Source organism: Lepidochelys kempii, chromosome 1 (genome assembly GCF_965140285.1).
Source record: "Lepidochelys kempii isolate rLepKem1 chromosome 1, rLepKem1.hap1, whole genome shotgun sequence".
In the NCBI taxonomy this organism is placed as follows: Eukaryota; Metazoa; Chordata; order Testudines; family Cheloniidae; genus Lepidochelys; species Lepidochelys kempii.
The window spans coordinates 161,515,935-161,541,817 of record NC_136380.1 but is presented as its reverse complement, the minus strand read 5'-3'; the positions used below and the strand labels follow the sequence as shown (position 1 = coordinate 161,541,817).

The 25,883-nt window shown below is 41.2% G+C and overlaps 1 protein-coding gene across 1 annotated transcript in view; it reads right to left on the bottom strand.

The window, feature by feature from the left end:
- Positions 1–25,148, bottom strand: part of ERG (ETS transcription factor ERG) — a 204,861-nt gene extending 179,713 nt beyond the window's left edge. Inside the window, exon 1 of the mRNA XM_073360723.2 lies at positions 24,907–25,148. The gene's annotated coding sequence lies outside the window, so the exon portion shown is untranslated. The remainder of the gene's footprint in view (positions 1–24,906) is intronic.
- Between the last annotated feature and the right edge of the window lie 735 nt (positions 25,149–25,883).

Genomic DNA, 25,883 nt, shown 5'->3' with positions numbered 1-25,883 from the left:
GTAACAGACCCCTGACCTATGTCTGAGCTATTGAAGTCCTCAACTCATGGTTTAAAGACTTCAAGGTGCAGAGAATCCTCCAGCAAGTGACCCGTGCCCCACGTTGCAGAGGATGGTGAAAAACCCCCAGGGCCTCTGCCAATCTGCCCTGGAGGAAAATTCCTTCCCGACCCCAAATATGGCAATCAGCTAAACCCTGAGCATGTGGGTAAGACTCACCAGCCAGAAACCCAGGAAAGAATTCTCTGTAGAAACTCAGATCCCACCCTATCTAATGTCCCATCACAGGCCATTGGGCATATTTACCGCTAATAGTCAAATATCAATTATTGCCAAAATTAGGCTATCCCATCATACCATCCCGTCCATGAACTTATCAAGCTTAGTCTTGAAGCCAGATGTGTCTTTTGCCTCCACTGCTCCCTTTGGAAGGCTGTTCCAGAACTTCACTCCTCTGATGGTTAGAAACCTTCATCTAATTTCAAGTCTAAACTTCCCGATAGCCAGTTTATATCCACTTGTTCTTGTGTTCACATTGGTACTGAGCTTAAATAATTCCTCTCCCTCCCTGGTATTTATCCCTCTGATATATTTATAGAGGGCAATCATATCTCCCCTCAGCCTTCTTTTGGTTCGGCTAAACAAGCCAAGCTCTTTGAGTCTCCTTTCATAAGACAGGTTTTTCATTCCTTGGATCATCCTAGTAGCTGTTCTCTGTACCTGTTCCAGTTTGAATTCCTCCTTCTTAAACATGGGAGACCAGAACTGCACACCAGTATTCCAGGTGAGGTCTTACCAGTGCCTTGTATAATGGTACTAATACCTCCTTATCTCTACTGGAAATACCTCACCTGATGCATCCCAAGACCGCATTAGCTTTTTTCACGGCCATATCACATTGGCGGCTCACAGTCATCCTGTGATCAACCAATACTCCAAGGTCCTTCTCCTCCTCTGTTACTTCCAAGTGATGCGTCCCCAGTTTACAACAAAAATTCTTGTTGTTAATCCCTAAATGCATGACCTTGCACTTTTCACTATTAAATTTCATCGTATTACTGTTACTCCAGTTTACAAGGTCAACCAGATCTTCCTGTATGATATCCCGGTCCTTCTCTGCATTGCCAATATATCCCAACTTTGTGTCATCCGCAAACTTTATTAGCACATTCCCGCTTTTTGTGCCAAGGTCAGTAATAAAAAGATTAAATAAGATTGGTCCCAAAACCGATCCCTGAGGAACTCCACTGGTAACCCCCCTCCAGCCTGATAGTTCTCTCCTTACTAGCTGCTAATACCTTGCACTCCCATTGACTTCAGTGAGAGACCACAGTGCTCAACATTTAATTGTACTGGAGGCACACAGCTTCATCCCCCTCTCCACCCCCCCTACCCCCAGAATGAGGCTCTTATAGTATCTGCACCAATTAAATCAATAGGAGTTTTGTCAGTGACTTTGCTGGGAGTAGGATTGGGCCCTGAATCAGCAAAATAACTGAATGTATAAAACTCATACAACCTTGCAGTTCATAAAGTAACGCAGCCTTGATGGTGCCAGCTAATTCTATCTGCTCTCTGCCAAGGTTTCACTCTGGTTATGAATACACAGTTTATCCAAGGGAGCAGTATACATCATCTTTAGTAATTTTGTTTTTCCTCTTTAGATTCACACGGCTCAGAATGAATCAGAGCCTAAAGGAGATATTTGTGACCTCTAAAAATCAATCAATATATTTATACTTCCAATATATTGGCTCCTTCTGGGCTGAAAAGACCATGAGATCCAACATATAGTTGTATAAATAAATGAATACATAAGATTTACTAATGTGAGCTCTTCTGACTCATGGAAATCTGGAAAAATCCCCACTGGTCTCTTAATAATAAAGCATCAGTAATACTCAAAATTATAAACTCCTGCACTTCCTATCTTTTTAAGGTACCAGAGAGACATTTTTGCTTGTAACAATAGCATAACCAAGACCCTATACGCTCTTCAGCAAGCTTAACCTGAATTCTGCAGCAAGGCAGCTTAATTCTCTCACATTCCAAAACAGGAGACTGGACATTCTACACCAGCTTGAATTTAAATTTAAAAAGTGAGATATTTATTGAGGTAAATATGAAAGTGCCCAATATAGTAATGATCAGCTGAGAAATAGTTAACAATGTTGACTTTTCACACTGTTAGCATAAGGTTTCAGAATTAACTCCCCCAGATGGATGAGGCACTCCATGCTTCTCAGAACTCGTGTTTCATGTTATCCGCAGACTTGAGCGGACACAACTGCATTGGTGTACACTCAGTTCATATTTTTAAGGTTATCTTTGCAATCATAATGTTTAGAGACTTTGGGCTAGATTCACAAAGGGACTTTGGCATTCAAGAAGCCTGAGTTAAGCACTCAGGCTTCCAATACAATGAATGGCAGGAGATAGGCACCTAAGAACGGGATTCACAAAAGCCTAACACACTAGGCAGCTCCCCACCTAAGCTTGTCATTGTGAGTAGCCAAGAAGCCCTTATGTCTGCTTTGGATTCTTAGCTGTGCACCCTCCCTTAGAGTTCAGTGCCTAAGGTGTTTCTTGCAAGAAGCAGAGGAGGACCATCTTCATCTAACTTTTAGCTCAGTTGTTAGAGAACTCACCCAGGATGTGAGAGATCCTCCCCCTCCAGTTCAAGTCCCACCTCCACCTGATGAGGAAAAGGGATTTGAACAGGGATCTGTTACGTCTTAGGTGACTGTCTTAACCACTGGTCTATGGCATGGTCTGATGCAGGTCTCCCTCAACCTCTCCTGTTGAAGCTGTTCCACTGTGGATAAATAGTTAAAGCCTCACTGAAGCTAGAGGAGTGGAACCTCAATCTCACACATGCTGGGTGAGTGTTCTAACCACCAGGCTATAGAATCAGGGGGGTGTGTGTGTGTGTGTGTGTGTTTGCTTGTTTCCCCCCCCCCCTCTCTCTCATATATATATCCAATTACTCTTATTAGTTAATCCATAATGGAACAGCTTCAACAGGAGAGATTGAGGGAGCCTCACATCAGAATACCCCATAACCCAGTGGTTAGCATACTCACCTCAGATGTGATAGAGCCCTGGTTAGATCCCTTCTCCTTGTGAGGCAGAGGGGTGACTTGAAGTGGGTGTCTCCCACACCCTGGGTCAGTACCCTACCTCCTAGGCTAAAAGTTGTGAGGGAGATTGTTCTCCCCACCCCCATTTCACATGGAGGTAGGTATGCTCAGAGCATGCCTACTGGATCAGAGCCACAAAGGTGAGGAGTGCCTACCTTACCCCAGTTTGTGAATTGTCCTGGGGTTTAGGCATCCTGATGTCTGAAGTGAGGCAGCAGTGCACATGTCCAGAGACAGAAACATAGGTGCCTAGGGAACCTGTACTGCAAACTGCAAAGTGCTGAAGCAGTGTAGGTGCTCTACAAGGTTCAGCAGCAGCTGAGCAGGGGTTCTATGAATACTAGTGGCACCTAAATCTGGGTATTTAGGTGCCTGAAGTGGCAGTTATGTGCTTAAGTCCCTCTGTGAACTTAACTCTTTAAGCTTAACATTTTGATCATGTAGTGCAATTTTACAGCAAGGACTGGATTCTGGTGCAAATTAGATGGCCAAGAAATTGCAGAGTACACAGGTTCTAAACATATACAAGTGCTATTAGTTACTCCCATATACTGTGCACAGTTTTAGGTAAAGAGATAACTTCATTATAGAAAAAGCATCTGTTTTTCCCCATTTCCCCTATTCTCTGTCTACAAGTCTGTCTGTCTTCATTTATGAACTCTTGGGGAGGGACCATTTCTTTCTGTCTGGATAGAAAACATCTATTACATTGTGGATCTTACAATAAGCACCTAAATAATATTACATGGAGATTTCAGATATCATTTCCTTAATTGTTGAAGAGACACTATCATGGCAGGTAGGCCCTAATTTTGAACACCCTTTCTTTTTTCTTTGCTTTGTTAGCACAGCCTATTTTATTCTTTGTAAGTGTTTTACTTTTTAAAAAATGTGTCAGTGATCATTCAGTAAGTGAAAAACTCCCCACTCATGAACAGCCCTATAATAATAAACAAAGTGTGTGCATGCAATTAAGATAATTTTAGGAATGAAACACACTTCAATTTATATATACATATTTGCTTATATAAAAGTGGTGCTCTTTATACAATTCAATAAAACAACTCTGCACTTGTGGGGATTGCACTTATTGCATCTACAGTCCATCACAGCAACACTACAAGACCTTTTGTGTAATGGTGCAACAGCTGCAAAAGAGTGTTGTCACATGTAGTTCTACATAAAGTGTACTAAAGTAATCCAGCCTAGAGGTCAAAAAGGCAGTGATCATGAAGGTTAGGTCTGTGAGTCCAATCCTGTACATGAGTAAATTGATTCACAGAAGTAGTCCTTTTGCTTTCAGTGTGACTATTTACATTGGCAGAAATGTACAAATGTTAACGTTAACAAGACTGGGCCCTATGTCGTGAATTAAACATTACAACTTCTTGTTACTCTATTCTGGAGATGAAAAAAAGTCATTCCTGACTCATCACTAAAACTTGGATTTCCATCTTCAGCTCATGGATCAAAACCATCTCTGCGTTGCAATAAACCCAGTCAACCTGCTCCGGGCAGTAGATAGAACCACATTCGAATAGGCAAGATCCTGCAAGGATGCAAGATGCAATGAGGTGTTCTTAAGTTTTCCCAAGCACTTTAGAACTTGGAGGAACTAGTTCTTGCCAAAATACCAGAGAAATATTTGAATCTATTAGGAAAAAAGAAGTTAATTTTCTTAGTATTTGGATCCCAATCTTTTCCTAAGCTCCACACAGGGAGAACCTTGCATTCGCATGGAATCCCGGTGAAAGAAGTGCTCCATGTAAGTGCAGAGGTCCACTTGCCCAGAATTCTTTATAGGCTCAAAGTCTGAAACCAAAAGGGTAAGATCCTCCTCTCCCCCCCCCCCACTCACATTGCATAGCACTTTAGTTGACAAATGGGCCTATGTTATATTATTTATTGTATGTATTACTATACCACCTAGTCATGGACTAGGAATCCAATATGCTAGATGCTGTAGAGAACACAGAACAAAAAGACAGTCTCTTCTCTAAAGAAATCAATGAGACCATTTGTTGAGTAAAGTGCTGTTCAGCATGAGAAAGGTTAGCAGAATGTGTCACTGAGAAAATAAACACTATTTGGGAAGGGCTAATACATTTGGATTTGGGCAAAAAGAAAAAACTACGGTAGTTAATTTTCAGATGGTTTTCATCTTACATTTTAGGAATGGTATAAATGTGTTTGCCTTATCAGTACAGTCTTTTACAAGAGTTACCTAAGAACTAATTATGAAATATTATTTTAGCTGTGGCTGTCAGGTTACAGTTTCTCTCAATCCACATTTTAATAACTTTTTCTCCCACAAATAATTTCTACAGAAGAATAAATTACAGATGTCTAAGTTGCAGCCTTACAAAAAGTTTTAGCAACTAAAAGGTAAAAGATAGCCAAAGAGAATTATAATCAAAATTCTACATATTAAAAAAGATCTCCACATGTGGCCTAGAAAGAAACAGGCAATTCACTACAATTGTCTGCTTAACAGGTTGAGCCACTATCCAACTGGTAGCAATCAGGCAAGACACTGGAGAGGGCAGGAAATCTAAAATTAGGTTTTACTACCTATAATGGAGGATTTATGGGATAATTTAATTGGCAGTCTTGGGACTGAAACCCAAGGTGGGGGAACAAAAACATCTTTCTGGACACACTCTATGAACTTTCCTGTGGTGGGTTAAAAAATGTAGGCACGGGAGACTTAGTTTAAAGATGCAATATCCCTTTTCTAATGCTTAGTATGAAGGGAGGTAGGGAAACAAAGCATTGATACACACTGATTTTTCTTCTTTTTTAGGAAAAACATTCTATTAATTGTTTCTTGTAGTGAAACAGATCTTCAGCTACACACAGGATAATAAATGGCTCCAGAGTTAACAGAAGGCTATAATTCACTCCAATGCACTTCTGACATCATAAACCACAAGAGCACTGCACTAACAGTTTACGGACTGAAGCAGATTGAACTCAGCCTTGCATTCATTCACTCCAAGACAGCTATTGTTATTTATAACATCTGCCGGGCCATTTTTATTTTTTCCCAGTGACATTTACATATCTTTTAAAGCTAACTCATAATGCAACAGTAATAAACTGGTGGTATTTTTTTCCTGTGACATCATCGAAAGGGTTAATATTCTGTTCTGTGTTGAATGAAAGAGTGTTGTGAACCTTTGGTAATAGAACTCCTTTTCTCAGTCATCTCAAGTGTTCCATTGATGTCCATGGCATTTTACATTTTAATATATGGACTAAATGCTGACTTGGATGGTTCAGTGACAGGGAGTATGGGCTCTGATCAGTGCATCTACTGCAGAAAGAAAAGGAGTACTTGTGGCACCTTAGAGATTAACAAATTTATTTGAGCATAAGCTTTCATGAGCTACAGCTCACTTCATCGGATGCATCCGATGAAGTGAGCTGTAGCTCACGAAAGCTTATGCTCAAATAAATTTGTTAATCTCTAAGGTGCCACAAGTACTCCTTTTCTTTTTGCATACACAGATTAACATGGCTGCTACTCTGAAACCTGTCATATTGCAGAAAGACTCCTGGAGGACAAGGATTTGCTTGTGGCAGGACAGAGATATGTTCTTTTGAGTGTCCCTACATGATGCCAGCTGTTGCTTTCTGTTTACATCATCATGGCTCAATCCTACAAGGTGAAAAGCAATCCTGTGAGATCCTGAGCACCTGCAAGTCCCACTGACTTCATCGAGAGCATGCTAAGCTCCTCAAAGGATTGACCCCTAAATACATTAACTGCCTGGAGTGGTGGGTGAGAGAACAAACAACATGTGTCAGATGCTAGTCATGTTACAAAATGCACTACGGGAAGGCCCTCAGATACTACGGTGATGAGCGTGGTATAAGAACCTATACAGCAGTGGTTCCCAAACTTGTTCCGCCACTCGTGCAGAGAAAGCCCCCAGGGGGCCGGGCTGGTTTGTTTACCTGTTGCATCCGCAGGTTCGGCTGATCACAGCTCCCACTGGCCATGGTTCGCTGCTCCAGGCCAATGGGAGCTGCTGGAAGTGGTGTGGGCTGAGGGACGTACTGGCCGCCGCTTCCAGCAGCTCCCATTGGCCTGGAGCAGCGAATCCTGCGGCCAGTGGGAGCCGCAATTGGCCAAACCTGCGGACACAGCCGGTAAACAAACCGGCCCGGCCCGCCAGGGGCTTTCCCTGCACAAGCGGCAGAACAAGTTTGGGAACCACTGCTATACAGAATATAACAGAAGGGAGAGTAAATAAATCAACATGGGCAAGCCATGCAGGGACTAGTTCATTATCTGGGCATGATTTCTAGTTCCTTTGAATGCCATGGAGGGAGGAAAAGATTCCTACCCCCTATTTCCCTTTTTCCTCTGTGTACCAACAGAGGTCAGGATTTACTTCTTAGTACTGAAACTCAAAGACTCAGAGGCTGATTCTCAGCTGGTATGAATTGTCATAGCTCCTCAATGCATGTGAATCAAATACCTGACTATGATTATTTTGCTAAAGTTCCTTTCATAGAAGTGTTAATATATACACATCTACATTTTTACCTATCCTTAATTAACATCTTTTTTTTAAAAGTATACTCTCTATTTGCATATATTTGCATAAATTCAGTCTCAAACCATTAGTAGCATATAACTACCAATTTTAAAGTTATGTTATAACAAAACCTCAATGTGGTGAGAGAATTGTATGCCTTTAGGAAGAGGCTAGAGTACTTGTTAAGTGCCACTGTACAAAGAAACTAAACCATACATTTCTATACCATACTCAAATGTTGTTCCTATTCTGCTTTCTGGTGATGAATTCTAAGATGGTAGAGCAATGTGATTGGAATTTTTAACTAACTTATTACTTGAAGTGTTAAAGCAAATGCAGAAAGTCAAGTCAATTTCAACAACTCTGTACTGATGTTCTTAGAAGAACAGATAATTACATCTTAAGACCTGTGCACTGGAGAGTCATGAATACAAAAATGCATTCCTATTTCTTCTGCAAAAAGGTTTTCTCTGACATAGTGGAATAACTTGGTAAATTCAGAACAATCTCCATGGGTAGTTGTGGGCAATTGCTCCTCTTTCCAAAGTTTTCTTAAACATGAGGTGTCACAGGGTACCAGTCTGTCGCCTCCACTTGTCTATGGGTCCATTAAGAGGGTTACTAAGAAGCATGAGGTGCAGTATTTTCAGTATGCTGATGACACCCAACTGTACGGCTGTATCTCATTCAATTCAAATGATAGAGTTCAGCACCTCAACCAGGCCCTCACTGAAATTGGGGCATGGGTAAGAATGAACCAGCTGAAGCTCAATCCAGACAAGACTGAAGTGATGACGGTGGGTTAGGGGAAAGAGCCTGAGGAGATACTGGAAGTAATATCAGTCCCTTTGATTGACAGAGTATGTCCTATGTTCATTACCGGTGTGGTCCAACTTTGGGGTGATTTTTAGGAACCCCCACCTCCCCCAGCTGCTGTTTGATGGTTATGTAACAGCAGTAACCCACTCCAATTTCTATCATCTGCCTCTGGCTAGGAGATTACAGCTTTTCCTTTCGGCTGCAGACCTAACCATTGGTATCGATGGCTGTGTCACTTCACAATTAAATGACTGTATTGCACATTATATGGGCTACACCATAAAACCATTAAGAGACTGAAGCCAGTACAGCAACAGCTCACTTACAGAGCACGGCATCTGGCTGGGATCACATGACACCAGTTCTCCATGAGCTGCTCTGACCACTAACTGATCTCCAGAAGTGAAATCCTGGTTCCACTGAAGTCAGTGGCAAAACTTCCATTGATTTCAATGGCCCAGCATTTCATCCCAGGTAGAGTTCAAGGTGTTGGTTATGTCCTATACAACCCTAAATGACCTGGGGACTGAATTACTTAAGAGGTCATGTCTCACAATGTCATTATGCCACAGTCGTGGTCAGCAGAACCACCCAAGCTAGACCCCCCTTCATTATACAAGAGATGGCAAGGCATTTGCAGAGTGGCCCCCAGGACTCTAGAATTTGTCCCCACACCCTTGATCCAAAATAGCCCAAATGTGGTGACCCTCCATGCATGGTGCAAAGAACATCTATTTGATAGGGTTTTTGAAGAGCAATGAAGGGGTAGAAAGAAGCTTCTTGTGGGGAGGGGGGGGACAGTTTCCTGTCAGAATGATTGTTCTATTAGAGCTGGTTGGAAAAACTGCAACAAAACTGTTTTTTTTTTCTGTCAGAATTTACCAATTTGTTGAAATCTAAGCGTTCCATGGAGATTCCTGATTTCAATAAAGTTCTTCTTCATCAGAATTAATCCAAATTGCAAAATATCAAAATCCTCTATGAAACAGAATTACCTTTCTTTGCACAACTCCAGTTTTAATGCTACTGGGGTTACGTTATAATTGTCATTAAGAGATAGAGTGCCTAGAGCCTTTGTGTAGGCATCTTTTTAAATTATTTAAATCAAAATAAATTAAATACATTTAATACAAATCTAGGAAACAACTAGTTAACTTTATCATCCACACAACTTCCACATGACTTAGCATCACAACCACACATAATACACACCCACAGTGACATCCTACACACCACCTCAACTTATTTCCTTCCAATACAAACTGACACCCACCCTTACACACAAAGTCAAATGCATATAAGTAGCTTATGTTGGAGATTTACTCTAGAGCTGGATGAATCTAAACTTTGAACTGTCATAATAACCCGGCTACTTGTTAGCTAGAGAGAGCCAAATAAATGTCAGACTCAAATTATAAGTTTTGAAAAGGAGTTATTTTCACTTGCTAACTCCTAAACTACAGAACAGATTTAGGCCCAAATCCTGCAAACACTTACATACACATGTCTAAAGGCTTGCAGGAACAGAGTCTCACTTATGACTTTCCTGAAAATTCAGTCTTTACACAAAGAGTAAATGTTATAAATTTGGTGTTGACACATATTTGTTATATATTAGACTAAGGGATTTAACCCCAATCTGCAATGAGTTCCACACAGGCAGACCTCTGTGCTTATGCAAAACTTATTGTAGGATCCAGGCATAGAACTGCAAACCTCAAGGCAACCTCAATTATGGAGCTACAACTGATGCCTCCATCATTTTATAAGCAGATAGAGAGTGAGAGTCCATAGAAGATTTTTCTCTTTTCACAAAACACCCCAAAATGTACTTTCCCCCACTCCACCCCTTCCTCTGAGGCCCTGCCCCCACTCCACCCCCTCTCCCAAGGCTCCCACTCACCCACAACTCGCTGCTCTTCACCCTCCCACAAGCGCCTCCCACCAGCTGCCAAACAGCTGATCAGCAGCACCCCCAATCAGCTGTGGCTGGTGGGTGCTGAGCTCCCACTATTTTTTTCCCGTGGGCACTTGAGCCCCGGGGCATTTACGGAGTCGGCGCCGATGTTTTACATTTTCGTATTTTTAGACCCAATCCTACTCCTGTTGAAGTGAATGACAAAAGGCCCCTTGACTTCAATGGAAACATAACTGGGTTTTTTTAGGCCACTCCTGAAATCCTTCACTGTATGAAACTCCCACTGAATTAAACAGAAACTCTATGCATGGAAAGCTTATGAGACTTAAGTGTTATATAATTGTAACATTATTTAAAGGTAATGTTGGGCTTTTTATAATATTGCAATTTTCCATTTCAATAGCTCATTCATTGGTGCAATTTTATATTTTAATTTTTCTTCCATAAAATCAATTTTTCCTGGTTTACTTTTTCCCTCTTTGGGGATAACTTGATTATATCACAGTAAAGAAGAAAAGCTTTGTGTCTTAAACATGGCCTCCTTATTGCCTAATTTTAAAATATGTGAAAAGTTATACACCATGTCAGCGTCAGGGTGTGGTACATTATTCTCTGTCTCACGAAAAAGCAGCCTCCATCTGTGAGTGAATAAGTTGCCTTTTCATGGAAATACTTCAGAGAGCATTTCCATAAAAATCTGCCCTGGCACAGTTCTGTTTCTTTTGCCTTTTACCCAAATGTGTTTCTTCTTTGATTTTTGTTTTGAATAAGGCACAATGGTCATTTTAAGGGGAAAAAACACCAAAACTTTCCATTTTTGCGTAAGAGAAAACACTATAGTCAATGTAATGCAGCTGCATGAAACCATCAGTAATAGCTACTGTATGTGTATTTAGAATCAAGGCTAGTCTGAGGAAACATTACCACTAACATCTGCCTTTATTAAAAACAATCATCACCCCAAACACTGCAGTAGCGCACTGACGTATGCTGGAGTGTTTTGGACCATTCCTGCAGAATTCTGAGGTTTTTTTTATATTTTTATTATAAGGGTGTAGCCCCCCCAAAACCCTTTTTTCCCCTCCAAAGCACATGGCCCCCAAAGCCACTGCTAAAATAGACTTCAGAGTAATAAATGGAAGTACTTTCTATGGGTCTGATCCAACTCCCATTGAAATCAATTTAATCCAACTCCCACTGAAGTAAATGAGAGTCTTTCCATTAACTTTGGTGACAGTTAGATCAGGCCCCAGTTTGACTAGCACATTTTGGGGGGGAGTGGCAGGGAGCAAGGGTTGTTCCTCCAGGCACACACTCAGGATCCGATCCTATGTAATTCTCATTTATATCACTGGAAGCAAGACTAAACCCCTCATTACTGGAATTCTGATATATTCTGTGAGTATTTTGATGAATTGACTCCAATGCGAATACTAAATTATTACGTAAATTCATGAGTTTCAGATTTTCAGGAGTGTTTGCCCTTCATAGAGGCTGAAAAAGGACAGTATGGGGTCAGTTTAATGAAGTTGCTTTTATTCTTTGGGAACCAAAATGGCAAACCACTAATCACTAATTTTTCTCATTATCACTTATGAGTTTAATGATTTTATCTGAGTAATAATTCAAAGCCATGTATGCTTTAATGTTCAGTTATTACACTGTCTGGTTGTAGTGTCTTTCCTTAGGAATGCCGTTGTGTAATGTTACATGGAAGAAGCATTTCTGAGATCTTGCAGTAATATACATCCCAATGAAAAAGGTTACAGGCTCTTTACTACAATGCCTTGAAAAAGGCCAAAATTTTGATAACTTGAATAAAAATTGATGCACAGCAACTCTCCAGTCTAACTTAAAATAACTGATCAATTAAAGATGTGGTCTAGTAGTCTAAGCTCACAACTGGCAGCCATGAACTCCTGAATTCTAATTCCCCCTGTAGTACTGAGCTCTCCTCTGTGGTCTTATGCAAGTTACTTAACTAGTTCTTTGTCTCAGTTAACGTTTATAACGTACTTTGGAGATATTTGCCCTCATCCTCAGTTTGGCCTAGGAGTGCATTGCATTGCATTGCTGAGGAGGATTTGGCAGAGAAAGGTAGTTTTAAGCCATGTTTTCACCTCCATGATCCTGGAGCCACTCAGCAATCCTTAAGAGGCTGTTTAAGCTGACTTTAGAGCAGCTTTGCAGAAGTAGAGCAGCACAAACTTGTCATACTGCAAGAGTGAAACTGGCCTGTTAAGGACTATTAGTATGGCAACTCATAAATATGGCTACTCACTGCATTGAAGGACACACACAGCATATGTGCTGAATGGGAGTGAGCAAGTCAAAAAGAGGATGGAGAAAAATTATTAAAGATCTGTCGTGAAAGAGCAAGTTACATTCATGCAAGGACAGCAGACATTTTAAAAAATATCAAGTGCACATGCAGAAGCTACAGAAGGCTTGCTGCCATCTCCGTGACTTACAACTTATGCAACAGATACTTCCTGTGGAAACTGATCCTGGCAGGACAATGATGGTCTTAATTTTAAGGGGTAGGATGGAGAGTTATTCTTGACCTCTCACTCCAAATGTTTTCCCCTTCATAACAGGCATGAATGTTTTCTTGTTGCATCCATTTTTTTAACAATCTAACATGTGGCCTGCATAACTACATTTTTATTTGAGATCTTCTTTCAAGATATTCAAGATAATGGGGTCATAACTGGATCTTAATTTAAACAGAGGGCATTTTTGTAGGGACTTGGTCAAGCGATGTCTAATGTTTAATGATTTTCTGCACCACTAGTTTCCCCCTAATTGTGAAGGAAATGGGTTTGCCTTAGTCCATTTCCCCAAAGCATTCATTATTACCAACAGCACAGGATGTAGGAACAGCATCCTTTAGACCATCACATGCCTCAGAAGCATCAACATGAACAAACTGTGTTGAGCTAACACCTGAGCCACCTCTGTGAGCACTGCACACTGATACAGGCTAACTTTTGGTTCCTGAATAATATAGAGAGTAGGGACACTTCAATTAAACAGCAAGGACAGGTGACTCTATAAAGCAACAAAATGTTTAGCAACTATGCGAACCTCATTCCAGGCTTTCCGAGAAACTCACTAATTGGTTGGACTTGGATAACTGAAAGCCTAGAGTTAACTCTGTTGCAGAAAGCCTTGTGTTCAGGCACTCAGTTCCTCTATGTGCTCAAAAGGAGGAGATCATTCCTGCTTGTATTTGAAATCTGAAGTCAAGAATGCAGTCTATATTATAAGGCAGATTCAGATATAGGATATATGAACAATGCAAACGTGTGTGCTTTGTAACTGTTAATTTTGTTATCTCTTAAATGCCTTTCACATTTTAAAGTGACAAAACAAGTAGTATTCTGCAGTGGAAGTGCTGCTGGGCCCAAGGCAGAAGGCTAGGGGAGGGGATGTTAGAAATCCATGACAGCACAGCTCTACTGAATCTTTGTGGAATGGGGCTGGAAAATGACAGGAATAGTAGGAAGCACAGAGCCTGTATGCATATAGTCCTGTACTTTTAGCTACAGGAAAAGAACCCATACAAAGGCCTGGAAACTCTGCACGTCTGTACTGGGGAAATTCCTTCTAATTCTTCTGTAGAAAAGGCAGGATTTGCTTCCTATGTGAAGATAAGAGTGGAGGTTCACCTCCCAAATTCTACAGATCTTGGGGGATCTGCAGGATTTCATGTCTGAAGCCTCTGCTACTTCCAATGGAAGAATTAGGGTGAAATCCTGGCCCCTTCAAGTCAGTGGGGAAATACCCATCACTTCCATGGGATCAGGTTTTCATCCACAGAAAACACATGCAAAATTTCCAAACCCCTTCATCCTGGGTTATTTTGAACTAGGGAAGCACAGGGACCCTTTGGTATATTTTTTTATTTAAAACCAACTGAAAATGTTGAATATGGACAGAACCTGTAACAGGGTGGCTTACCTCCGGGCTGGAGAGCCTAGAGCTAAGCCAGTCCTGATTACAAGATGAGCCAAACCTGGGTTGATAAGGTAATTCCCCATATATAAAAAACAGGACGTTACAGTAAAAAAGCCGGGGGGGGGTAGAGTTTAGAAGATTTCAGGGAGCAAGAAGGCCCCCGAGTGACAAGGAAAAAGCTGGAGTGAGTGGGAGAAAGCTCTCCAGGCAGGGAAGCTTGGGAGTGACTGCAAAGGCCAGCTGAGCTGAAAACTGTTAATTTCTGCTTTGTTGTTTTGGGTTAATCAGGAAAAAGGCACTGAGCTGGGCTTAAGATCTAGAGGACCGGAGCGTACCAAGGGCCTTAACAAAGTGGGCCAAGAGGGGATTTGTTTGAATGGTGTGTGGACGGTGAGTTCTTAAAGGGCCCTGAGGAGGGGGGAAAACAGAGGGAGGGTGCTGTAGAATGACCTCTAGCTGTGAGTGGGTGTGGATGATTGCCAACTCTGTTACAGAACATTTAAACACTTCTGTCTTTTGATAGGACTACTGCTTTGAGAGTGGATAACGTGACTGACAAGTCCACATTTGTGGTTGAAGTGAAATATATGAATGGGTTTGAATTGTCACAGGCCAGCAAGGATTCTTAGGCTCCCCACTTGCCACTTTTAAAACAGACCAGTGCTCAGAAATGTTCGACCATGTATTTAGGAGTAAGTAGCCTTTTGTGAATCCATTTCTCTCTTTAACCTGGATGCTGATTCCATGACAGATTGTGAAATAGGGGCCAGATCCAACTTCTACTGAAATCAATGGAAAGTCTCATTTGGGGCAGATCGTCAGTTGGTGTTAATCAGCATAGCTCCATTGACTTCAGTGGGTGCTGGCTTAGGCCCCAGATGCACAGAAGCAGTGAACATTTTATTCTCACTGGAATATCAGCATTACCACTTCAGGGTTTTGGTTGCCAGTGATTACATCATTTTCTCAAAGACCATAAACACTCATGGCTTACGTCACTGTGGTTCCAAACTCATTTTTAGCTTAGACCGCTCACTTTGCATATTCTAAGTGTAACCTGCAGTGAATGATTACAAGAGTCTTAATACAAATCTCACAAATTTACTTGCAACGCCTATATTAGAACTTTTACTGGGAATCTAGGATGATTGAGACTTATGATTCATTTTACCATTAACATACAGACTTAAGGGAAATGGGAGTCACACTCCCCCCAATGTTGAAATGATCCAAACAGGAATCCCCTTCCCAGTGAGTTCCAATAGCTTCTTTCAATATTTCTCTTAAGTGCAATATGGTCTGATGCCATATATTCATTACAAATATCACACACAATTTGTTCAGTTTTGAAGTGGATGCTGAAATACAGCAAAGCAACCCTCTCTCACTCACATTTCAGCTTTCCAAGAGAAGTGCCAGAGCAAGTATGTTATTTTCGTAAGAGTTTAAAGGGCACTTATGGGCAGAAAACTGTGTAAAAATGGCACCTTTTTACTCAACAGATCTGTTCCCTGTGAGTATTCTGAGTCATGTCTGCTTACTTCAGTGACTGAAATAGATTTTTCACTACTTTTCAGTCCTCTTTAGTCCTGCAGAACCACCACAGCAATGAGAGACTTAGTGGGATTCTAATCTGGCTAACACCTCATTAAGAAATTTGTTCACCAAATTCTAGTTGCAGAATCTTTACCACTGGTATTGTTGCACAAGCCAGAAGGAATAGTGCTCAGCATCTAGATTAAATTTGTAAGGCTGGCAGTTAAGCCCTTTTCCCCAGTCAACTGCCATGGAACTCACTGAAAGCCAACAAACCATGGAACAGCCCTACCCCCCGCTATGCTAGCTTTTACAGAGTTACTTTTCAAAATATAACCGCAACTTCAGAGCTGCACCTAGTTGCTCAGCCAACACTTTGAGGAGTCACATGATAAGATACCACTCACTGAGTAAAAACAACTCTATGCAGAGGGCCAGCACAAAGCTTATATGCTACTTTAGCCCTGCTTTGAGAGTGCATGTGGGGCTTGAGAGATTTAAGTGGCTCAGAGGCCTTCTGCTGGCCCTCTGCACCATAGAGTGGATGAAATTCACTCAATGTTTAAAATGTCAAACACATTTGAACACTTCTTTAAAAAAAAAAACACACACAAATTGACATTTCAAAGCTATCTTAGTTCTGTCATCAGCAGAATGGAATCTCAGTAAAGTACAGTATATGTCTGTCTTGTTTCAGAACTAACTTAACACTGAAACATTTTATGGATAAAACATTCACATTTTTGACTGAATTTAAAATACATATCACACCAGAAAGCATAAAATAGCTTTTCCTTTTCTTGGTGAAAATACTATAGAATAAGGGTGGATTTAGCATCTGTTTGACTGGCAAACGTTATTGCTGTTTTGGTAGTCTATATGCATTTTTAAGCAGTGATCAGCTCCCAAGCTATATTGCATTGTGTATCTGTAGAAACAAGACTATTATAGTACATGCTACTAAAAACATAATCTGCTAACTTTAAAGCAATTTTATTATTCATTTTAAAATATGAAGTTAGCATTCTGTTCAGTTGATTTCCTTACAGTCAGATGATTTTTGTTCAATCTCTCTGAAATCAGCTGCTAGTATTCTAAGGCCGGATCCAAAATCTATTTAAGTCAATCAGAGTCTTTCCATTGACTTCACTGGGCTTTGGATCAGTCCCTAAGGGTGCAATTCTCATTTCAGTAAAACTGCTATTGAGTCAGTGAGGGATTTACCTGAATAAGAACAATAGGATCAAAATCTTAAATTCTGATTTAGCAAATCACTTCAGCATGTGCTTAAACTCAAGCACATGCCCAAGTGCTGTGCTGAATTGGGGCCTTAGTGATATTTATTTAGATCTGTTCCTCATAGTTTCAGGACGCTGACATACATGGTGGCAGATGATTTAGCTTGTGTTGTCTGTAAGAGATGCAGAATATCGTGTGGATGGTTGGCTGTAAAAATACTAGATAACTTGTAAATGGAAAGAAAGTTATTGAACCATATTCTCTGAATTTCACTCTAGGCAAACCTAATGAAATCAGTATGTGCATGGGGTGTAAATCAGAGCAGAAGTGGGCCCTTGATTTTTTACATCAATTGTTTCTGTTAAAGTCTACTTTTAATGCCACTGGAACAAATGTATTCCAAGAAAACCTATAAACTTTTGAACAGTCAACTACATTCAGAGCAGCAACTGTGACAGTAAAAGTTTCTTTTGAAAACTCATGGCTTAATTTTATCATACCTATTTTACATGGGGTTCGACAAAAAAAAAAATCTGATTCTTTCTAAAGCAGACTTTGAAGTCCAGTCCCATTATATGTTGTAATGAAATATATCACGTTACTTTTGAAGTAATGCCATAAATCCTCAGTAGCTAATTTCTGTACTCTATAGAGAATAGTCCATTTCATAAACTGAATTTTAAATCAAAATTTAAATCTATTAGGGAGTTTATCCAGAACTGACAACGCTTTCCTTAGAACGCTTTCTGAAATTAGCTTAGAAGCCTTTGCTTCTGCATATCCAGTCATTTCTTTCCTTATACAGACCATTTTAATTTTCTAAATAATACTGGAAAGTGTAAAACTGTGCTGTATTGTGCTGTGCTTTTAAGCAGAGCTTAACTTTTTTAAGCATTTCACTGTACAGTTCAAGAAACTTATGTGACTTTCATGCATAAATTCTATTGTGTTAAGATAATCATTTATTGACTGAATACACTGAAACTGTTGAATGAAAGAAAATAGTTTTAAAAAAAACAGTTTGATCAAAACATATCCCGCATACTAAACATATCTACTTTTAATCAGCAAAAACAAATTAGCCAACATACAGCACTACCGCTAATCACAACACTTTCCTAGCTTTGCTAAAGTTTGTAATCTGCATAATTTAGAAGATACGAATATGTATAGCAAGTAGCACAACAGGGCCCTGATCCTCACTGAGGACTCTCAGCAGTACCACGTAATATAAACATGAAAAATAATTCAATCTGACAATTGTCACAGACTTAATAGTGCAGGCAAACAGGCTGGACATAGCTGCTACAGAAAAGAAGACAGGCAAGACCATATTAATTGACATTGCCATGCCAGCAGACAGAAACAGAAAGAGAAGATAGCAAAGTATGGAGAACTCTGCCACGAAGGGGAATGTTCATGGAAAACTAGAACAAAGACGACCCCAGCGATTACTGGAGCACTTGGAGCAATCCCTATGGGGCAGCTCAAGAACATGTTAGGAGTGCAAGACATCATGATCAGTGACTTCCAGAAGACATTCGTGTTCTTGGGCACTGTGAGAATTTTAAGGGAACTCAAAGAAGACTGAGTGCACTTGAGCACCTAAAATGCTGGATTTCTGTGGACGGTTTAACAAAACTCCAGACTGCCCAAACCTACAGAGTCAGTTTGTGGACAGGGTTGATTGGTGACTCATGGTGGTAGCTTTCCCCCTTTTATGCTTAAAGATCTTGTATGTTCTGAAGGCTGTTTTTTTTTTTAAAATCCCCATGATGCAATACTGAGGGATAACAACAACATTTTGCTAATTACACAAAGCCTTAGAACAAATGGCAGTTATGGCCAATTCATAGTGTTTAGTAAAGCCATTTGTGCAAGGGATCTATACTTGGGCCTGACAGGGAATAGAATCTTACTCCTCACCAGCCTGGTCAGGACTGCTATTACCTGCTCGGTGGAAGGGTACCAGAGCCTGCGTCCAGAAGTCTACACAGCAGTGAAACAGCCCCACAGCCTGAGCCCAAGTCAGCTGGTCTGGGCCTGCCAAGGTGCTGCTGCTATTACAGCCCAGCCCATTTGCTATAGCTGTGGCTGTAACCTGCTATGTCCCCTTGCTGTAAATGAAGTTGTGGTATTATTGTCTGATGCACTGGCCATGCTCTGCTTCCACTCTGCTGTCCCACCCACAAACTCTTGCCCCCTGCTCTCAAGTAGAGGTCACCTATTAAGCCATTGCAAAGCCCTCTGAACAGCCAATCCAGTACCTGGATCCTTGTGAAGTGATAATACATCTGCACTCAATTTTGAACCTTCTGCAGAATCTGCTTTTTACTCCAAAATTTTCAGAATTGGGTTTAATCTATATTTAGCATCTCTGGAAACCAAGCCCCTCATCTGAGAGCCTAAACATGAATTTAGCTACCTAACTTTAGGCACCTATGGTTGAAAATTCTGGGTTAAATGTCAGATCCTGAAAAAGGTCCCAAAATGCAGTGAAAATCAGTGAAGGGAAATCATGCTTATCTTTAGGCCCGCCCTTTTTTAAAAGGTAACCATTTTAATTATTTTAACAATACTACACAATGTCAGAATATATGAGTAATCTACTGGTTGTTATATTAAAGGCACAAATACAAGCATGTCACCAATAGATGGATAGTTAAGAAATGGGAAGACATGACAGTGAAAGAATACTTTAACAGCCACCCAAACGCCATGATGATGGGCTCCTAATGGATTAGATCCTCTGTTTTAAAACATCCTTAACTCAAAAATAAAGTCCCAGTTCTGCAACGGCATACGCACACAAGTAACCTCACACATGACTGGTCACATGGAGTTCAATGGGGCTACTCCTGTGTGTAGTAAGTAGTTACAAGCTTGTGGCCTTAGTTTAAAACTACTCTCCATCAAGGCATACTTATGACTCTGTGTATTGTACCTCAAGATAAAATGAAAACATATGGTTATTGTCTTCTGTTTGATAATGCAGCATATAAATATTAATTTTCTTATATAATAAAAATAACTAGCGATTTTGTTCTTTTTGTCTTGGAGAAAGTTTTTCTTATTGGAATGAAGTTGTGCCCAGAAGGGATTTCATCTGATGCAAGCAGCATGCAAGAACAATCTATTTCTCCTAACAAATTTCTAAATTAAAAAGCACTAACAGAGTGTAGTTGCAATGTAACTGAGAAAAAAAATCTTTAGGACACAATCTCCTACTCTATACAGGTAAAATAGTTGTTGAATTTAGTGGGAGTTTTGCCTGCATTAGATATATGGGAATCAGACCTTTAGTGAATCCATTCATGTTTATTCTAGATCAAATATCACTTTAGTTCTCCAGTCAACATAAAAAATGTCTAACTCAGATATTTTATTTTTCATACACACATCTATGTTAATCAGCCGTACGCATGCATGTTCTGTATCTAAAGAAGTGTATACCCTTTAGTTTTCATTCTTAAATTACTGTTTCCTATACTCAATCAAGTCCAACAGCTTATACACACACCACTATCTATAAATAAAAGAGGTTAAAATGCAGGTTAAATATAACAGATATGTCCACAGCTCCATATTTAGACATACCCTTTAATTTTTTTTTCTATTGCCTATTTTTTACTTACATTTAAATTTAGCAAAGTAATTTTAGACTGCCAGCTTTCTACCTACACTAGTCTTACTATGCTACCAAGTAAGCATATTAAATTTTGCCCTCCTACTTCATCATCTTGCAGAATGCCAAATTAAACGTGAACCCGTAGAGCTCAAACCTGAATTCTATATTCAGACAAAATTCTCAGAGATGTTTGACGTCAGTGGGAGCTTTGCCTGAGTAAGAAGTGCAGGACCAAGTCCATAAGAGGAAAAAAAATACTCTGTTGGTTGTGAAAGTGAATAGTTGCAGAAATGAAATGAAAACCAGAGTAAGACATTATCGCATGAAAGGTAATTTTTTTCAACCTGTGGATGAACATTATATTGAAAGTGTCTTGCTAAAATGTATTTTATGAACAAAATCTCTTTAAATTAACAGATGGGAAAGTTGCAAATATAAAATATAGACTAAAAGAGCAACTGGGTGTTAGAAAAATGTATGGTGCAGCATTAGTTATGCAGGGCTTGATCTTCCACCAATGACCTCAATGGAAGCTGTATCAGGCTCACAGGACCCTTTCTTGCAAACACTTCATGTAAACAACTTCTGTCTGGAGTAGGGTCCCACTGACTTCTACATAACTATTTGCATGATTAAAGGAAGTAAGGCATAACCCTACATTTGCCCATTTGCCTTTTCCAGAAAAATGTATTTACCGCGAAAATAACCAGTTCCAAGGTAACTAAAACATTTCTAAAAGTTGTCAATTAAAAGGTCCTTTTCGGTCTCACTGCATTAAAAGACTCTGCTAACCCATTCTGTTAAGTTCTCCAGTATTTAAGAATTGCACACACAAGTAAAAGGAAGGGAAAGAAATGTAACATTTTGGTATGCCCAGATACCATCATGATTGCAAAAGATTTTGGAGTTCTTTAGCCCTAACTGAGTGCATATAACTAGGAAAGAGATGAAACAGTGCTTTGCTGAGGGCCTGGACACGACTGACAGTGCATCATTAATGAACTACTCTGGTGAGAAACAACCAATCAAATTAGCCTTACATCTAGGTAGGGGAGAGTTGGCATTTTGCGTGAAGTGCAATAGAAAGGGTTTTGCCTCATCAGTGGTTAGTTATTTTGCTCATGCAATGTTGTTGGATCACAGATTGTTATCGAAAGATTTTATATTTGTTTACACACAAAATACGTTTTACATATAACAGCAGATAGCAAAGTCACATCAATGCCTCGTGTCATAATACCAATAAGCAACCATGATTTTAGATATGGAAATTAAATTGGCATTACAGACAGAAAAAATTTAACCTGATAACATACAAATAACAAATTTGCAACAACAAAGTCCATCTTGAAATTTGTGACAACCTGCATTTTGCTCTCATGGCTTATTTCACTTAAATCCCTCTATGGAATTAAAGTCTTGCATTGTTTAAGAGTATGACACAGAATTCAAAGCAAACTTCATTAAAAGTATTTCAAAGAAGAGAAATAAAAGGGATGGGAAGACACTACTACAAAAGTATAAGGAGAAAGATGTGTCTAATATATAAGACACATAGTTAAAATATGTATTTGGGGACTAAAGACTGCCCAACATATAATCAAAACTGAGTAACATTTTAGCAGCACTAAAATCCTAAGGTAGAAACACACTAAACACATCTAGAACTTACACTGACAGATCATTTATAAAATTCTTGTAACATGTAACTCTATCCAGTACTATATGATTTGTTTAACCTTTGGGAATAAATTGCTGGAAGGTGGGGGTGGATGCTATTCAAAACTAAATCCTGAAATGCTTTTTGAGTTGAGGATTTTTTTCCTGCAAAGATTTGCACAGATTTGTAGTAAGTTAGCCAGTGTTTGTGCACGTGTTTGAAATAGTAATGTAAGGCCTGAATTATAACTTAATTTACAATATCCCTATATTTAAAAAAAAAGTCTTCTTTTAAGAATTGGATAAGATATTCAACACCAAAATATCTTGGTATGACATCACTTTAATAGTGTATTGGTTTGATTTGCCTTTTCTTATTTATTTTAATTAAGAACCTGTCAAACACTCAATTTAAAGTCCCTTCCCTCCCCAGTTAATCAGAATGTATTTATCAGGTATGAGTTCAATAGTACCTAAGCTAATGTAATTAAAGTTTTGATTTCTTGTCTTAGCCAGAAGCAGTCTGTTCAGTCTGCTCCATTTGCTTGAATGAAACTATGCAAGTGGATAAAGGGTTAAACCTAAGGAATGTGACAGTTCTCCATGTGCAGTCCATAGACCTAAGTATCCCACTTTCCCTAGTGAACTCAAAATTACACGGACAGAATGTAAACTACAAACTATTACTCCAACACTAATATACAGTAGGATTAGAATTTTGACTAAAAAGTAAAAGTTTATTTGCTGTTCTGTAGATTCATAGTAAATAGAGTCATGCATGGAAGTCTATGCTAATTTTATCTTGCCATTTTAGTTTTATAAATATGATTATTTATATTCAAATAGGGCTAGGAAGTCATCTGATCACTAAATATATTTATATCAGTGCACTTCATCTAAAATGTACTACAACCAGTTTTGACTCTCACTAGATAATCTCAGTTTAATGAAAGGTTTAGGAAAATAGATCTAAAACACCCTTTAACTTTTTGCAAGAGCTGTACAACTTAAAAGGTACCATTGATACCACTTAATTGAATCATGAATTGTAGGAGGACAGAAAAATATTGGCGCTGCTATTATGAAAAGGAACAAAATATGGGAAAATCATAGGGAAATAGCCACAAAGCCAGCAGCCAGGCAGAAAATAAAGTGTATGAAGAAATTAAAACTAAAGGAAGTTTAAAAGGATAAGTGTGGGAGAGCAGACATAAAGACATAATTCTCCTGCTACCATTCAGTATATCTAATGATCAAACCAAAAATAATAAGCACTCAGAAGTGGATATATTCAAAGTATACAAGTGCTTGAAAAGGTAAAACTGGGGGATTACTGAGAAATATCAGTAATAAACACGCAACTCGGAAGGCACAAAGCTTCTCTTGCAACTATTCCACGTACAATCTAGCCAAGTTTCAGAGTAACAGCCGTGTTAGTCTGTATTTGCAAAAAGAAAAGGAGTACTTGTGGCACCTTAGAGACTAACCAATTTATATGAGCATAAGCTTTCATGAGCTATAGCTCGGAAAGTGATCTTCTACACTTTCCACAGTATGCTTCCGATGAAGTGAGCTGTAGCTCACGAAAGCTTATGCTCAAATAAATTGGTTAGTCTCTAAGGTGCCACAAGTCCTCCTTTCCTTTTTGCAAATCTAGCCGAGGTGATGATGGCGAATATTTCACAGCTGTGTGTTATACACACATGCATGGGCTGCATAGAAACTCCCTCCGAAGGCTGTCTTTCAGCCATTCAGCCAAAACCAAGGCAGCACCTTAATTCAACCCTTATTGCCGGGCAAACACCACCGAGCACACGTCCCAGGTTTCGGCTGCCCTACGGAAGGCTCCACATATTTTACCAGTAAGCAGGGAATCTAGCCCCATGACCTTACTGGTGGCAGCAGGATTTTAGCGGATCCTTAACCACTTCTGGGATATCTCCCTCCACCCACACCCACCTGGGGAAGTAACGTTACCCACATTACACACACCCCCAGCCCAGAGGCAGGAAACTTCCCCTGCGGAGCCTGTCGCCCTGCTCGCAACCAGCCCAGCCTCCTGGAGCAGCAGCTGGCCCCGCGCTTTGCCGCCAGCCTGCGCCCACAGCCGCCCCCTGTGAACCCGGCGCGGGGCTGGGCGGACACGAGCCAGGCGGCGGCCAGGCTGAGCCGCCGCTTGCCCCCGCGGAAGTGCAAGCAGGGAGTGCGCCCTGCTGCCAGCGCTCCCGGCCCCGCCGTGCCGCCCCGGGGGGCATCTCCAGCCTGCCAGCGGGCTGAGCCAGCCCCTCGGGCGCTCCCCGGGAGGCAGGGGAACTGCGCCCTGCTCCCTGTCAAACTTTTCCTCCCGCCCCGCCCCAGCCCTGTCCCAGCTGCCGCCGCCGCTGCTGGGGCGGGGGCGCCGAGGCCGCGTCCCGTGCAACCCCCGAAAAGCCGCCCGAGCGGGAAGGAGAAGGGACTTACCGGGAGAGGCCGGGCACGGGGCGAGACCGGGGCTGAGGGTGAAGCCAGTGGCCGCCGCCGCCGCCAGCGTCTGAGTGAGCGAGGGAGCGAGTGCACGGGGGAGCCGCAGGCTGCACTGACTCACTTCACTCGGAATGGGCTCGGCCCAGAGCGCGGGCCCCGGGCTCAGCGAGCCTCTCGCCTGCTCCAATCATGGAGCAGGGCCACTGCCCAGGCTCTCCCCAGCTCCCTCCGCGCGGGGGGACCTGCCCCGCCGCGGCCAGCTCCGAGCCCACGGCACGCGGCCGCGGCGGGTGGGCACGGACCCAGCAGATGGGGGAGGGGGGTGAGAGAGACCTGACGGGCTCGAAAGAGCGGGCTCGGGGAGTCCCCTCCAGCCGGGCAGCCGGGTGCTCGGAAGGGAGGGAGGGAGAGGAACGAAACCTGAAAACTGGGCTGGAGGAGAGAACCCAGGCGTCCGGGGTATTTCCCCCCGGAACACCGAACTTTACAAGGCATGGCTGTCTGCAAAGACTGCCCTGAGGTTAAAGACTGCGCCCCGACCCGGGGGAAAGCCAACGTTAAAGTGTAAAAACCAGATACCTCGATTCAGTGCAAGACAAGTGAAGGGTGGGATGCAGGGCAACTATTTAAGCCCGACGTCCTTAGCCGGCCATAATATTGTTCCGCTCCTGTAGAGACGGGAGGGGAGCGTGAAGGCACTGACGGGGGGGGGTGTGATGTTAAAGTTGAGGCAGTGAAGGGAACGCAGGCACAGCTATGGTAAGGACAGTTAATTCATTACAAAAGCCGAGAAGAACGCATCAGCAATGGAAAGGATGAAAAAACCACCAGGGCAAAAAGACAAGGGGTGAAGTGAGAGCCATCAAACCACGTGAGGGTCTCCTCAGCGTCATTTAGATTCTAACCTGCCCCCACCCCACCACCCCCACCCACCACAAAACAAAAAAGAATCTTAAAATTCAAAAGGGTCCTTA